The sequence below is a fragment of the Alligator sinensis genome, unplaced genomic scaffold (genome assembly GCF_000455745.1).
Source record: "Alligator sinensis unplaced genomic scaffold, ASM45574v1 scaffold141_1, whole genome shotgun sequence".
Classification (NCBI taxonomy): Eukaryota; Metazoa; Chordata; order Crocodylia; family Alligatoridae; genus Alligator; species Alligator sinensis.
The window spans coordinates 1,651,097-1,664,983 of NW_005842221.1; the positions used below are offsets into that span (position 1 = coordinate 1,651,097).

At 41.0% G+C, this 13,887-nt stretch overlaps 1 long non-coding RNA gene across 1 annotated transcript in view; it reads left to right on the forward strand.

Moving 5' to 3' along the window:
- Positions 1-13,887, forward strand: part of LOC112550837 — a 39,283-nt gene that overhangs the window by 12,520 nt on the left and 12,876 nt on the right. Inside the window, exons 2-4 of the long non-coding RNA XR_003094869.1 lie at positions 5,569-5,669; positions 9,959-10,168; positions 12,781-12,841. This is a non-coding gene — a long non-coding RNA (uncharacterized LOC112550837). The remainder of the gene's footprint in view (positions 1-5,568; positions 5,670-9,958; positions 10,169-12,780; positions 12,842-13,887) is intronic.

The following is a 13,887-nucleotide window of genomic DNA, read 5'->3' on the forward strand; positions in this document are numbered from 1 at the left end:
GAGGGAATGGAAGGGTGAACAGAAGCAGCACTCAGCCCCTGGGATTTGGAAGGACACAAAAGCAGGGACTCTGGTCAGACCCTGTTCAAATTAGGTGATGGGTACAAAGCTCACTGCTTATGTGGAGCTCAGGTATGTGACCAGGCAGTGAGCTCAGAGTTCACTGCACATAGGCAGCAGAGCCAGTGTGGTTAGCCGTACCTCCCTTGCCTCATTCCTGGATCCACTACTAGAACTAGAATATGAAAGGTGAAATACACGGGGCTCTTCCTTTTTTCTTGTTGCAAGCATAACTTGACCACAATCCTCAGAATTTGAGTAGCCTAGTCGCTATGGCTGTCCAGTCCTGTCAAGGCTGACTGCGAAGATGTTGAGTTGATAATGACACATGATCTGTACCCCTTAAGGTTGCACAGTCTTTTCATGCTACTAAGCTAGGTCATATTTGAAAGGACCAAGTCACTGCTAAACTCTCTGAAACGTCTACCTTTGTTTAATAATATAAAATGTCATGTTGCAGAATGGAAAAAGTGGTGGTAATATTCAGCCTCTGTAAAGCAGTTTGTGAAATCTATTTTATATGGATTAAACCAGCTTTAGAGAGTCATACTATACAAGCACACTATGGGTGTATCTCCACTGCCCAGAAAACCCACTCTCCCCACGTAGTCCTACTCTTCGTAAACTGCCTGCTAAAATGTGTCATGTACCTGTCATTAGTTCATGAGTGCACTTACAAGCACTTCAGGGCTTCTGCAAAGCACTTGACAAAATGTGACCGTTTGATACTTTTCTGGCCTGTTCAAAAGTGGATCAACTGAGTGGGTGGGGTATGCTGCCTAGCACAATTTTTTGCAATGTTGATCTGCCCACTAAAATTGATTCTCTCCCATATTAAAATTTTTTGATAAACTAAACAGAGATTAAACTGATTTAGTTGTACTTGATAGTTCTATAGCAAGGACTAAAGAATATCAGAGAGAAACAACTCATAATTGAAAACAGAGCTACTAATTAGTAGTGACAAATGATCAGTTTTACCAGTGAAATTAGAGATGCGGGAGCCCTGCTAGATTATCTGGTCCAGTGGGGGCCAATCTTTTTGGCAGCCATGCCACAAGGTAAGGTCCTCTTCCACTGGAAGCATACAGTCCCATCCAGCTTCCCTGCTCAATATGCTGCTCAGCTTTTTGTTCTCTGCCTCGTGCTTCTTGCCCAATCTGCTTCTCTGCTCTGTGCTTCCTGACCTGTGCTTCCTGCCTTATCTGCTGTTCTGGTCCTTGCTCCCTCCCTGATCTGTAGTGCACCGCTCGCAGAGGCTGCCTGTGCCACTTGTGGCACGTGTACCAGAGGTTGACTATCCCTTATCAGGTCCCTCCAAAGCTACCGTAATGCTGTCCACATTCAATATGTTACTGAGTGGGGCTAATTTAGCTTCATTCCTGATTTGTTTTTGGCTCATCATTCACATCCCTTCAAGTAAATCAGTCTAAATTTTACAAACGTGATCCTCAGGTTCCAGAATGTTTTAAACAAATTGGAGAAGGGATTTGGGGGAAATGAAAGTTCAAATTGTGAGGTGCATCAGTTGAAAATTCTCTTACTTTGTACTGTACAATGGGTTGGCCTAGAAAAACTTCAGCTTTGTTTGTGTCTGTTGGTTTTGGCTGAGACTTCTGCCTTTGGTTACTTCACGATAGATATAAGGCTATGAACGGTCTTCCTATTGGTTCTTAAGGCTTGATCTTGATTCCATTGAAATCCATAACCAAAAAGTCCTTTGACTTCACAGAGAGAAGGATCAGGCCCTTTCAGAGCTTGCAAACCTCTATCAAACAGACACAAGTTTCTGGAGGCTCGTGTAACATTCATGAGCAGTTTTTGAACACTGAATAATGCAGCTGCTGTTCTGATGCAGGACTCAGCAAGCCTGGGTTGGAGCAGCTGAGCCATATGGCATTTTGAAAGCGTGTGTGGCACTTATGGGCAGTTTGGGAAGCTTATATCCAGCTGGTTCAGTGTGCTGAAACTCTGCAAACAGGGAAGACAGGGAGCTGAGGAGTAAAGCTGGGGAAGAGACTTTTGAGTTCTAGTCCAATCTTTCCAGTGACTGATGTTAATAATATTCTGTAAACATTTAATTAGGCAGAGATTGAACTAATTAAGCATGATAATATTCTTATGAATTATGTAAGTGTTGCATATCCTTCTTTTGCAGCTGGGTAAGCTGAGGTTTGTTGCATTGATTTTAGACTTGTTTTGAATGGCCCATGGCTTTGTTGCACTCACACTAGAGATGAATTTGTCTGTACATGTTTGAGCTCCAGCTTTTCTGGAGGAAGACTGAACAGGAAGAAAATGGGAATGAGCACTGCGGCAGTAACAATGCATGTGATGCTATCTAAGGGTGCTTGTACATGCCATGGGGGTTTAGTTCTCCCTAGACTGAAACAGACACTTCTTTTTTTCTTCAATGAGCCTGCCCGAACTGGCTGCTGCCTGGTCGCACAGCCCCAGAGGTGCACAGGGCTCGGTGCTTACCTCCGCAGCTGCGGTGCCCCCCGGGACCTCCCAGGCCAGGTGCCAGCAGGCGTGTGCCACCTGAGGGGCACCACCACTGCGGAGGGAAGCACTGGGGTCTCCCACAGCTCAGGGACTGCTTAGTCCACTGGCAGCTCTTCCCCCTGGCATGGGAGAGGCAGATAAGCTCCAGTACCCCTGCATCGTCCCCTCTATCTTCCCACTGCCTGGGACCCCTGGGGCAAAGGCAGCAGGAGGCGGCAGGAGGTGCCTGGGTGTGCTGGCAGTGGGAGAAGGAAGCAGGGACGGTGCACGGCGTGCTGGAAGCCTGCCAAGCCCAAGCTTCTCTGAGCACATTGGTTTCCAATGCCCCATACACCATTGAACTTTGTTAGGTAGCAAACTAAAACCCCTCGGAGGGGTTTTATCTTGCTATGTTACAAAGTCATTTAAAGTGGAATATGATGCTGAACATGGAGACAGCAATGCCATTAAAGTGGTGCAAAAGGACATTTAAGCCACTTTAAAGGCCTGCATGGTCAAAGGGCCTAAGTATCATTTAGTATATATCTTTTCTGTAAACTGAACAGATGATAGACTGATAGCTCTCCTTTATTCTCCTCTTTCCTTTTTACTGCAGTTGGACTGCTGGAGTGCAGAGTTGGTATAGGAAAACTTAACTTACGCAATGCTTAATAATTTGCCTGGCAATTAGCTTCATTTAGAGGGTTAGGCATGGGACTGACAGCATGGGGGAACTATATTCTAATTGTGTTTGATTTGCTCTATAACTGGTTTATTGTCTGCTAATCTCTCTGTTCTATATTCCCATTTGTAAAATGGGGTTAATGTTTATTGACTACTTTTGAGGGGTGTTTGTATGCATGTGAGCAAACTAAATTTATGCAATGCTTATAAAATGCAGTACTTCATATGTACAGATTTGTTGTATATGTGTACAAACAAGGTTGCTCATGGAGAAGGCTATACAGGCAGTCCTCGGACTTGTGACACAATTGGTTCCTGAAGACCATGTCTTAAGTTGAAACGTTGTACCTTGGAACCGATTTTCCCATAGGAAATGATGTTATAAATGGGGGATTGGTTCCTGAACCAAGGTTTAATACCCTATTTTCACCAAAAATAACCCAGAATTTTGGAGACAGTCAATTATATATGCATAATATAGCTACATTAATGTATTTATATTGTAAATAGTAATCATATTGATTTGGAAGGACTTCTTTGAGGTGACTTTACTGAACTTTTTGAAGGGTTCTTGGCTGGAGTTTTCTCAGGAGTCTTGGCTGCAGGTTTTTCTGGAGTCTTGGCTGCTTTCTTAAAGAAGGTGTCCAAGGAAGTTTGGACAGATGTTCTCCAGGGAGATGAGCGATGCACTGAACTTGTTCACCGGTGTGGTGTGGCATTGGATCAAGCGTTGTAAAGTCAAAACTGACATCAGAAAGTTGAAACAGGGTTTCAATTTATAAATGTTGTAAGTACAAAACATTGTAACTTGAAACATTGAAAGTCAAGGACTGCCTGTATATAGATCTACTCAAAAAGTCTGTGTGGAGGAGTTACTGTCTGGGCATTACATACCACTATGAGATCAGTAGTCTTCTGATTTCCATTGTCAGTATAATGCTGTAACCAACTTACATTGTTAAAATATAAAGTTCAGGCAAACCTTCTGCATTGTCACAACCATAGGATGTAGTCCCCAAACTGTACTACATGCATAATTTTGTGTGTGTGTGTGTCTGTCCCAGGAGGGGAAATATATACATATAGTGTGATCTTTTCAGCATTCTGTGTTTTGATTGTCCATATATTCCTCCTTTTCCCTATAGGTTTCTGTGCCTTTAAGTAGACAGTAACAAAGGCCAGTGAATTCAGTTACAGAACACCAAAAGTTTAAGGTGGCAATTTTTATTCCTAACTTTCAAAGAAGACCGGTCACACCTGATTCATCTGAATCAGTTGGCAAGGTCATTTTTTACTCGAATTAAAAGAAAATTAAGATGAATAAATCAGCAGTACATAACGCTGTTCAGATTAGATACCCCTTAAGTCTGTCAGCTCGCCAGACATATGGATAAACTAAGCACAGATTAAGCAGGTCTGAGTTGGCATTAAAATCTCATTTTGGTGATAAATTTTGTAATACAAACAAGGGTAGGACACATATAATCCAGTCTGGTTTTATTTTCTACATGGTTATGGTTTGACCCCACTGGAATATTCCACATGCACTGGAAATTAATTCAAGATTTCTTAAGAGATGACAATAAGAAACAATACATAAGGAAACATCTCATTTTTGTTATAGATGTTGGAAGTATTATATGATGCATTTCCCTCAAAATATATGTGGATTAATTTTCAAAAGAGAATCATACTTTCAGCTCTCTCCATGTTCAGGTCTGTGAAGTGGCAAGCATGAGACACTTTAGGAGGCCTGGATTTTTCATAAAATGCTATGCACCCACTCTCTGAAAATCAGACTTTTTAGTAATATATCAAATTTAAACACCAAAAAAATCTCAACCTAGTTTAAAATGTAAAGGTGCCTAAGGGAATTAGATTTTCAAATAACTTTGAAATATAGAGGCAGTTTGGTGCCTGAGTTGACCTCATTAGGTCCCTTTGAAAACCCCTATCTTGGGTCCTGTATACCTGCTCCATGATATAGTAATATGAATCTGTACTATTATTAGCTTATCTTTGCTGCCATGTGTGATCAAATCTGTCTGCTGGTAGAAATGCCTATTGGCCTGTCTAAAGTTGCTCTAACTTGATGAATGAAATAGGTTCACATCATGATGCAATTGTTACAATAGTTTCTATGGCTCAAACTAACATGGGGCTTCTGTGACCTTTTCATGGTAGTAAGCTATGGTGGAAGTCCTTCAAAGATGTATAAATGAATATAGCTGCACTGAGGTCTAATTAAACCAGCAGAAAAGCTGGCCTTTATTGCTCATCATGTATAAATTGACATTTTCTTTTTTTTTTTATTCATTCATATCATATGTTTTTGTTTAGGACGCTGATCTGTATATAAACTTGAGCAGATGGATGAACTGTGTCACATGTGTAGTCAAGCTGCTGGTCTAAGAGACAAAGACATGAATATCCAAGGAAAGGTAAGAAAGGAAAGGATGAAACATAATGCTTTACTAGGCCCTTAGCATCATCCTGATATCTGTCATTCTAGTCTGTAAAATTTTGCTGAATGCTTGATGTCTTACTTTTGTCTTGTATGTTCATAAACTTCAAAGTGGCATTGTGGATTCAAGTACATCACAAATCATTCTCCACACTAGAGAGATAGCTGGTTGTACTTTCTTTTCATCTGTCAAATTTTGATTAAATATTTTCATGCAAAATATTTCTTAGTGTCCCCTCCCCACAATACTTCATATTTTCAATTAGCTTGCTAATTGTCCCTGCTGCCTTCCTGCCACTTGGGATCACCCGGGAACAGGTTGCTTTGTCCCTGGGGCAGCACAGGGAAGTGGCAGGAGGGCAGCTGGGTTTGCCGGTGGCTGGAGAAGGCAGCAGGGATGGTGCACGGTGCATTGGAAGACAGAATGACACATCTGGTATTCCCTACCCTGTGCTATAGTAACAACAGTGAAATGGATCCTGACTGAAAGGGAGGAAAGCCGGCAATTTCCTTGCTGGAGCTTTGACCTGCATTAGCCAATGCCACTAGTTTCACATTTATATGAGCACTGAATTGCAAACATATGGATCTATTATATAACTTAGGCCTACATTTTACCAAAGTGACATTATGCTACATATGTGAGCATTTGTCAACTGAAGGACGGTGTATTGCAAAATTGTGTTTATCTTATAGGCTTTTCTAGTTCTCTGAGTTATCACCTCACACGAAATACACTAGCAAAGATTCTTATCTAATTCAAAACACTGTATCAGCACAATTGCAAAGCATTTATATGTGCTGTTAGTGAAATTTAGACTTTGCAATCAAGATTTGGCTTTCACTGTGCAAGGCACCGTGCTTTATTTCTCTCAACTGCTGCTTTACTTCCTTCAGCTTCTTGTTTACACTTTGCAATGCCAGAAAAAATGTATTTTTGACTGCCTCCTTTCATCAGCTTTTAGACAGTGTTGCTCCAGGCATTTACAATTTTTTACTCTGGGACTGAGATAGAGGGGCATATTTGTTGTAAAAAGATATTAATTACTTTTAAAGCAAGCTGTGAAAGGAAATTATTCCTATGTTTATTTCTGCAGCAAAACTGATGGAAACAGCTTAACTCTCTTACAAAAATATTGTCTTGATCTCGTCATCTAGCCTTTTGTTCCTGCTCCATTCCCTGCTGTGCCCTCTGCCATACTCTTTTCATTTCTAGATGCAGCTAGTCCATTAGCATCTCTGCAACTTCATAAATAGCCACTTCATTTGTGACCTATGGGCATGATTTGGTGTCATTTAGGTGACACGTAGTGAATGAGTAGTCTTCAACTTAGAATTCCTTTGACTTGTGTTTTGAGTATTTATCTTTTTTTTTTTCATATCACTGTTGCATTCTGAAACACTTTGCAATGCTTCTGGCCCTTTAGTAGAACTGGTGACTTGGTCCCATTTCTTTGCCTCTGACGTGTTTTAGTTTTTAAGGACTAAAATATTTGGCCTAACTTAAAACCTTTGTGCTTGATATACATTTAACGTAATGTCCTGTGACATGCTGGAGGGTCAACTGTCATCTACTGGCACTACTGTCTATGAAATGGTGACACTTAAGATGTAGTATGCTGCTTACTGTGTCATTTTCAGATAAACTGCTGTAACTGTCTCAGTTCTGCTTGCACAATAGCATGCAACACAGCAAGAATGCATGATATTGTATCTGAGGATGTATCAGATAAGAGATGTTCAGTAGCGATAGGGAAGTATTGCTTCTTTTGTGTAATGCCGTGATGAGAACTGTTCCGGGATACTGTGTGCAGTTCTAGTCACCTGTGTTCAAGGAAAATGAACTCAACATGGAATTGGTGTAGAATAAGGCCCCTAATGTGATCCAGGGGGTGGCGATCACCTGTCTCAGGAAAGCAGACTAGAAGAGTTTGACTTGTTAAGCTTAGCACAGGACAGGTTGGGAAGTGATATGAACACTGTGTAGAAATGCGTGCACGTGTGTGTGTGTGTGTGTGCGCGCGCACGTGTTGGGGGGGGCGGGGGGGGCATAAAAACCAGAGAAAGAAAAAAACCTAGAAATTAGAAGGTTTTGTAACCACCCGAAGTACAAGGTGCCAGAACAGCATTGTAACAGAACTGCTGGGGTCAAAAAAGTCGCTAACTGCTTCTAAGATGGAGCTTCATAGAGCTATGTGGGACATATATATGACATGTTTGCCTGCAGTTGCAGCAGACTGGAAACAATTACCCAACAGACCCTTTGGGCAGTTGTACACGTGACAAAAATTGTCCATGTTTGAAGTTTAATTACATCACACTTTACACGTACAGGGTTTTCTTATGATTTAAATGAGTTTGTTACATTGCAAACTAAACAACATGCGCTTGTGGCATTGCAGCCTCTATCTACTTGTAACATCGCAGCCTTTAATGTTACAGCTCGCCCTCTGGTCATGGGAGAGGAGGGCTGAAAGCAGAAGTGGCGAGGGGCTTGATTCTTTTTCTTCTTCCTGTGGAGGCTGTCCACTTCTCCTGCAGTTGGGGGATGAGCCGCTGGCAGGTCAAGTGGCCCCTGAGCTGCGGGGTGTCCCAGTCCTTCTCTCTGCAGCAGTAGCAACCCCCAGGGCTGCCCAGGTGGGTTGCTAGCTGGGTAGATGCTTCCCCATTGGCACCCGATCCAATGCTTCCCCAAGCCCGCTTGCACTTCCAATGCACCGTGCACCATCCCTGCTGCCTTCTCCAGCCACCGGCAAACCCAGCTGCCCTCCTGCCACTTCCCTGTGCTGCCCCAGGGACAAAGCAACCTGTTCCCGGGTGATCCCAAGTGGCAGGAAGGCAGCAGGGACAGTGAACGAGGTGCTGCTTCCTGGGCGGGCTCGGGGAAGAGTTGGATCTGGCAGGTGCTGCCTCCAAGCTGGGGCAGCATCCATCCCACTAGCAGCTCACCCAAGTGGCCACAGGGGATGCAACCACTGTGGAGGGAAGGACTGGGGCCCCCTGCAGCTCACCCCTTGGCTGCAGGCAGACTCTGCCAAAAAACCCTAACAAAACAGTATCGGGCCCCTCACAGCCTTCCCATGCAAGTTGTCAGCAGGCTGAGTGGCCACTGAGCTGCGGGGGGCCCCAGTCCTTCCCTCCATGGCAGTGGTGCCCACCACGGCCACCTGGGTGTGCTGCTAGTGGGCTGGATGCTGTCCCAGCTCAGAGGCAGCACCCACCAGATCCATCTCTTCCCCAAACCTTCTTGGGAAGCAGCACCCCACTGTCCCCACTGCCTTTCTGCCATCTGGGGCTGCCCAGGAATGAGCTGGCTGGTCCCTGGGACAGTGCTGGAAAACTGCACAAAAGGCAGCTGAGTGTACTAGCAGTGGGAGAAAGCAGCAGGGATGGTGCATGGAGTGCTGGAAACCCGGGTGGGCTCGGGGAAGTGTTGAATTGGATGCCTCTGAGCTGGGGCAGTCCCCGGCCTGCTAGCAGCCCACCCAGGTGGCCCTGGGGGATGCCACCACTGTAGTGGGAAGAACCAGGGCCCCTGCAGCTCAGGGTCTGCTCAGCCCACTGGCAACTCACCCCAGCCACAGGAGAGGCAAGCAGGCTTTGCAAAAAATAAGAAGGAACGTGCCCCTAACAGTGACAGAAGCCCCTAAATTGAAATAGTGGGTTTTTAATCATCACAATTAAAAATGCACTGTTTCAATTTAGGGAACTAAACCCCCGTCATGTGTACAAGCGCCCTTTTGTTCCAATCTGACAGATGTAATGTGATATTATAATTAAAGAATGTATAAATGAAAAATGTTTTGTGCATATGTATAAAGAGGCACAAAATTAAATGTACATCCTTAATTGTGACTTTCTTGACCTGGATGTGTGACCTTTATATTATCTTGAAATAATGTTTTATAGGGGATATATCTCATATGTAGGTATTTTGTTTGGTGGGGGGAGAGGGGTTTATCTTGCTCATACCTTAAGACAATGTAAGGGCATGGCAAAGCAAAGAGAAACTTTTATTCTTAATAAGAGAATGCCATGGCTCTATTTTAATACATCCCTTAAGTTTAACACATCCTTTGAGTTTAACACCTTTAAACAGGGGCTTCCAGAGTAAATAAAATTCACTTGTCTGACAACAAATGTACCAAATAGTGTAAGTGTATGTTATAGGATGGTCTGAAACTTGCATTCTGAAGCATACATTTTTTACCTTGTTTATCTTTTTTGTTAGCATAGCAATAATATTGATGAATTTTCATTGTTCAGTTACAGAAAAATTACAGGAAACTCCCAAGGACAAAATCAAAGCAATAGTGAAGGGAGCCATTGTAATACACTAAAGGGAGACGCCAGACAACAGATATATGAACTGCAAGCTCGTATAGGTTGGGTTTCTCTTACAAACAGGAAGTGGTGACTGAAGAGTTACTATTTGCTTTGGATTCCAGTAATTCTGTAACATTTAAACAGAAAGCAGTAAGTGTTTCAAATATTTATAAGACAAATGGATAATTCATGCACAAATGTCTCTCTCTTTCCAATAGTTATTATATTGTGGTAATGTCAAGTTAATGGCAGTAGTCAAAATATTTGAAAAAGGGAATGAGGGAAGGAAAAAATCATTATTGGAGACTTTGCTGGAACTTGTTTTCAACTTGAATAATTTTGAAGTAGAGACCTTTACATTTTATATAGGATACAACAGAGAATCTTTAGAAGATATTTCTTATCGCTTCATTTTAATATTATAGAATAGAGTTAAGTTGGGTGTAATATATTTATTATGAAGGTGGAGTCTGAGACCATGAATTGAAATGCCGGCTGTTGAGAAAGGAATATGAGGTCTGGTTCAATGTCTTTTGAGGTTAATTGGGAGCCTTTCCATTTACTGCAGCAGGCTTTGGATCAAGCTATTAATGCCGCTTGTCTCCAGTTACTTACTATACCTTGAAGTGAGGTATAGTGATGACAGAACCTGATGTGTACATGTGTAAATATGGAAAGGCAGTCAGTGTTACTTGGCATATGCTAAATAGCCAAAGTTCCCTGACTATTGAAATATAGCGATTGAAGGTGAAGCATAGATTTTAAAGAAAGAGTTTTGTTAGGAAAAAAAAAAAGCAGGGTGGGGGGGTGGGGAGGGAGGGACAGGGATTTAATCCCATACCAGAACTAAACAAAGAAGCTGTATAATCAAATAAGAACTATAAATTGTTAAGGAAAACGGGCTCCAGTTTATTAGATTCTTGCAGTAAATTCAGTCTTTGATTTATAATCTCACCTGCTACTCTTTCAAAATGCTGAGTTATATTCCTGTGTCTGTTGGGAAAATTACTTCACATAATATGATTCTCCATCAATTGCAACAGTAAACTTGATTAAAATAACATCTGGGAAGGAAAAATAAGATTCTGTGTACCTTATTCTTCAAATTTGTTGTATTTGATAACACTCATAAATATGCCATGAGCCATGTTGTCTTTTATTTATTTCCTTCTTATGTCCCATTTTTATATTTTTAAATACGTTGTCTTTGCTTGTGTCACAGAGCTGGAAGCCTGTGTATAGTTCATTGCTCTGCAAATAGTTTTTATTTACTTAAAAACATATTCTCTATGGCGACAAATCAATTTTTACTAATTAAAATAGTTTATTCCTCTTAAAAGCAAAGCTAATGTTAACCAGCTACTGTTGGAGAAAAATGACTTTAATCTCATGGACAACATTAAACATAGGAAAAAAGAAACAAATCAATAAAGGTGAAGGTCATTGAAACAAATGATTAGAACAAACAACCAGGCTGCCTGCTGTACAATAAGGTTATAAAATAAACAGAAACAAAAAGCTTATTGGAATACATCAAGTGTGAACTTTATGAAGAGGTTCCTCTTCAGAATGCTGAATAGTCAGATTTATCTCCATAACTTTTTCAGTGTGACCTGCTATGCTATAAACTAAATGAAACTCTGGGAAAAGATTGATGAATCTTCAATGGGTAATGTGCCAGACTGTGATTGTCCAGAAATGCCCTGTACTACTAGGTCCATGACATGAAACACAAATCTACAGATACCTCCGCAATGGACAACCTTTATACAAACCTAGTGTATAATCTGTAAAATACCTACCCAAATGTTTTTCTTGGTTGTTTTTTAATGTTTCAAGTAGCCATAATGAGTGAGGATTCAGGTTATATTCTGAGTTTAGCAATCCATTTGGAGAAATGGCTTGATGTGATTAACTGTTCCCTACCAGTCATTAGTCTTCAGAATCTGTCTTGAGCCTTGATCATTATTGATTAAAAATGACACCCTAGCTTCCTGCAATTGAACTGTGTTCATTTATTTTCAGAATCATTTGTCAATGGCAGGTCTCAGTGAATCAAAATGGAAACAAATAATAATATGCTGTCACTTTTTTTAAAGTCCCCATATTATGTAAATGAAACCAAGCAGGCCAAGACTTTTAAACTTTGGTACTTAACTTTAGTGTCTACAATCCATATTTAGGTGTCTCCGTATGTTCTCTGATTTTTTTTGAGAGAACCCCAAGCAACTTTTTGGCACTTTTGAAAATCAGACCACCAAAATCCTGGTTGTTAAATTGTGCCCAGATTCCAAGTCTGAAAACATCAGAGTAATGCCATTACTTTTGGGTGCTCCCAGCACATTCAGCTTTGGGATGGGATAGGGCACGGGTTCTCTTTAATCGTGGTGACCTGTAATGGCCCAAACCAGGTGGAAATCTGGACAATTCACTTGAGCAAGAGTGATAAGAGCAGAATTGGAGGTTTCATTCTGCAATGTACCAGATAGCAATGAACAAAATGATTAACTTAAAGCTGTAGGCATCAATCACTTTGAAAAGAGGCTGTTTGATCCTTTCTTCAGAGTCCAATCTGACCTGACATATGCTTGACAACATCCTTTCATTCTGCTGAGGTCCCTCACAATCCTATTCCACTACATCACTAATAAGGGTAGCAACAAAAAAAGCATAGGATCAATAGAGGGGGGACTATTTAGAAAGATGGAGGAAGAAATATTCATTTAAATTTGCTTTTCTATTGAATTTTTTTTTGTCACCAGTGCAGAGAACAGCACATGAATGGAGTGAATGGCATCTGCAATTACCTGCCAAAATAAATAAGTAAGGAGAGACTCAGCATTATCTTTCATTTGAAATGTCAGTTCTTCCCCATCCCCCCACATACTTTTTATGGCAACTGGTATAAAAGATGAGATGACTGCTTTTATTCCTGACCAAAGGGGAGAAGAAATCTAAGGAAACAAAGGTTTATAAAAAGCATTCTGTGCTTTTGTGGTAACAATGAAATTCATCTATAAAGAATTGTAGGTAGCGAGAGTTTATTCTGGCTCCAGAATTTAATTAGACCTGGTGCAAAATGTCCTTCTCTTTGCTGCAGAACTTGGACCTGAAATGCTGTTCAGTTTTAAGGTTTGGGTTATGCTGTATTCTGGGAGTTCACTATGAGTCTGACTGTTCAGTTAAATTAATCCATTCTATATATAAAGCTGTAGATTGCCTCAGGTATGGCAAAACCATTTTAATTACACTATAAAATCAACATTGACTGGGATGCATATTAGATTAATGGAATAAAGCCAAATGGGATATCATTTTTTCCCCAAGTAAGCATTTCCAAGAGTTTTATAAAAATGAGGGAGCCCTTACAGTAGGTTCAAATGCATATGCATCATAATGTGTTTATAAATCACTGCTCTAGTCTTGACCCTCCTAGTATTTGGATTAAGGATTATTATATAAATTACAATTCAGACTGTTGCCAAAGATGTCACAGTAGACAAAGCCGTAATAGATGAGGAGCCGCTGCATAAAGAGCGCCAGATTCTCAGATGGGTGTAAATTGGCATATTTCCAGTGGTATGTTTTTTTCAGGCACCTATAGTCACTTCTGTCCACCTAATTGCCTCAACGGTGGGCTCAATGATTTATTTAACTTTTCAGTAAAAAAAAAAAAAATTACTAGTCCTATATCAACTTAAATAAGTATTTGCAGTGGTGCTATTGCGTTGACAGTTTGTCATAGCCAGCTTATCTTTCACTGGCATATAGTGCTCATATGGTACAGGAGAAGAGCATTTGATGACTTGTTGATATCTTAATTCTTCTGTGGCAATGTATATTGTTATCTATCCATGATAATCTCTTTC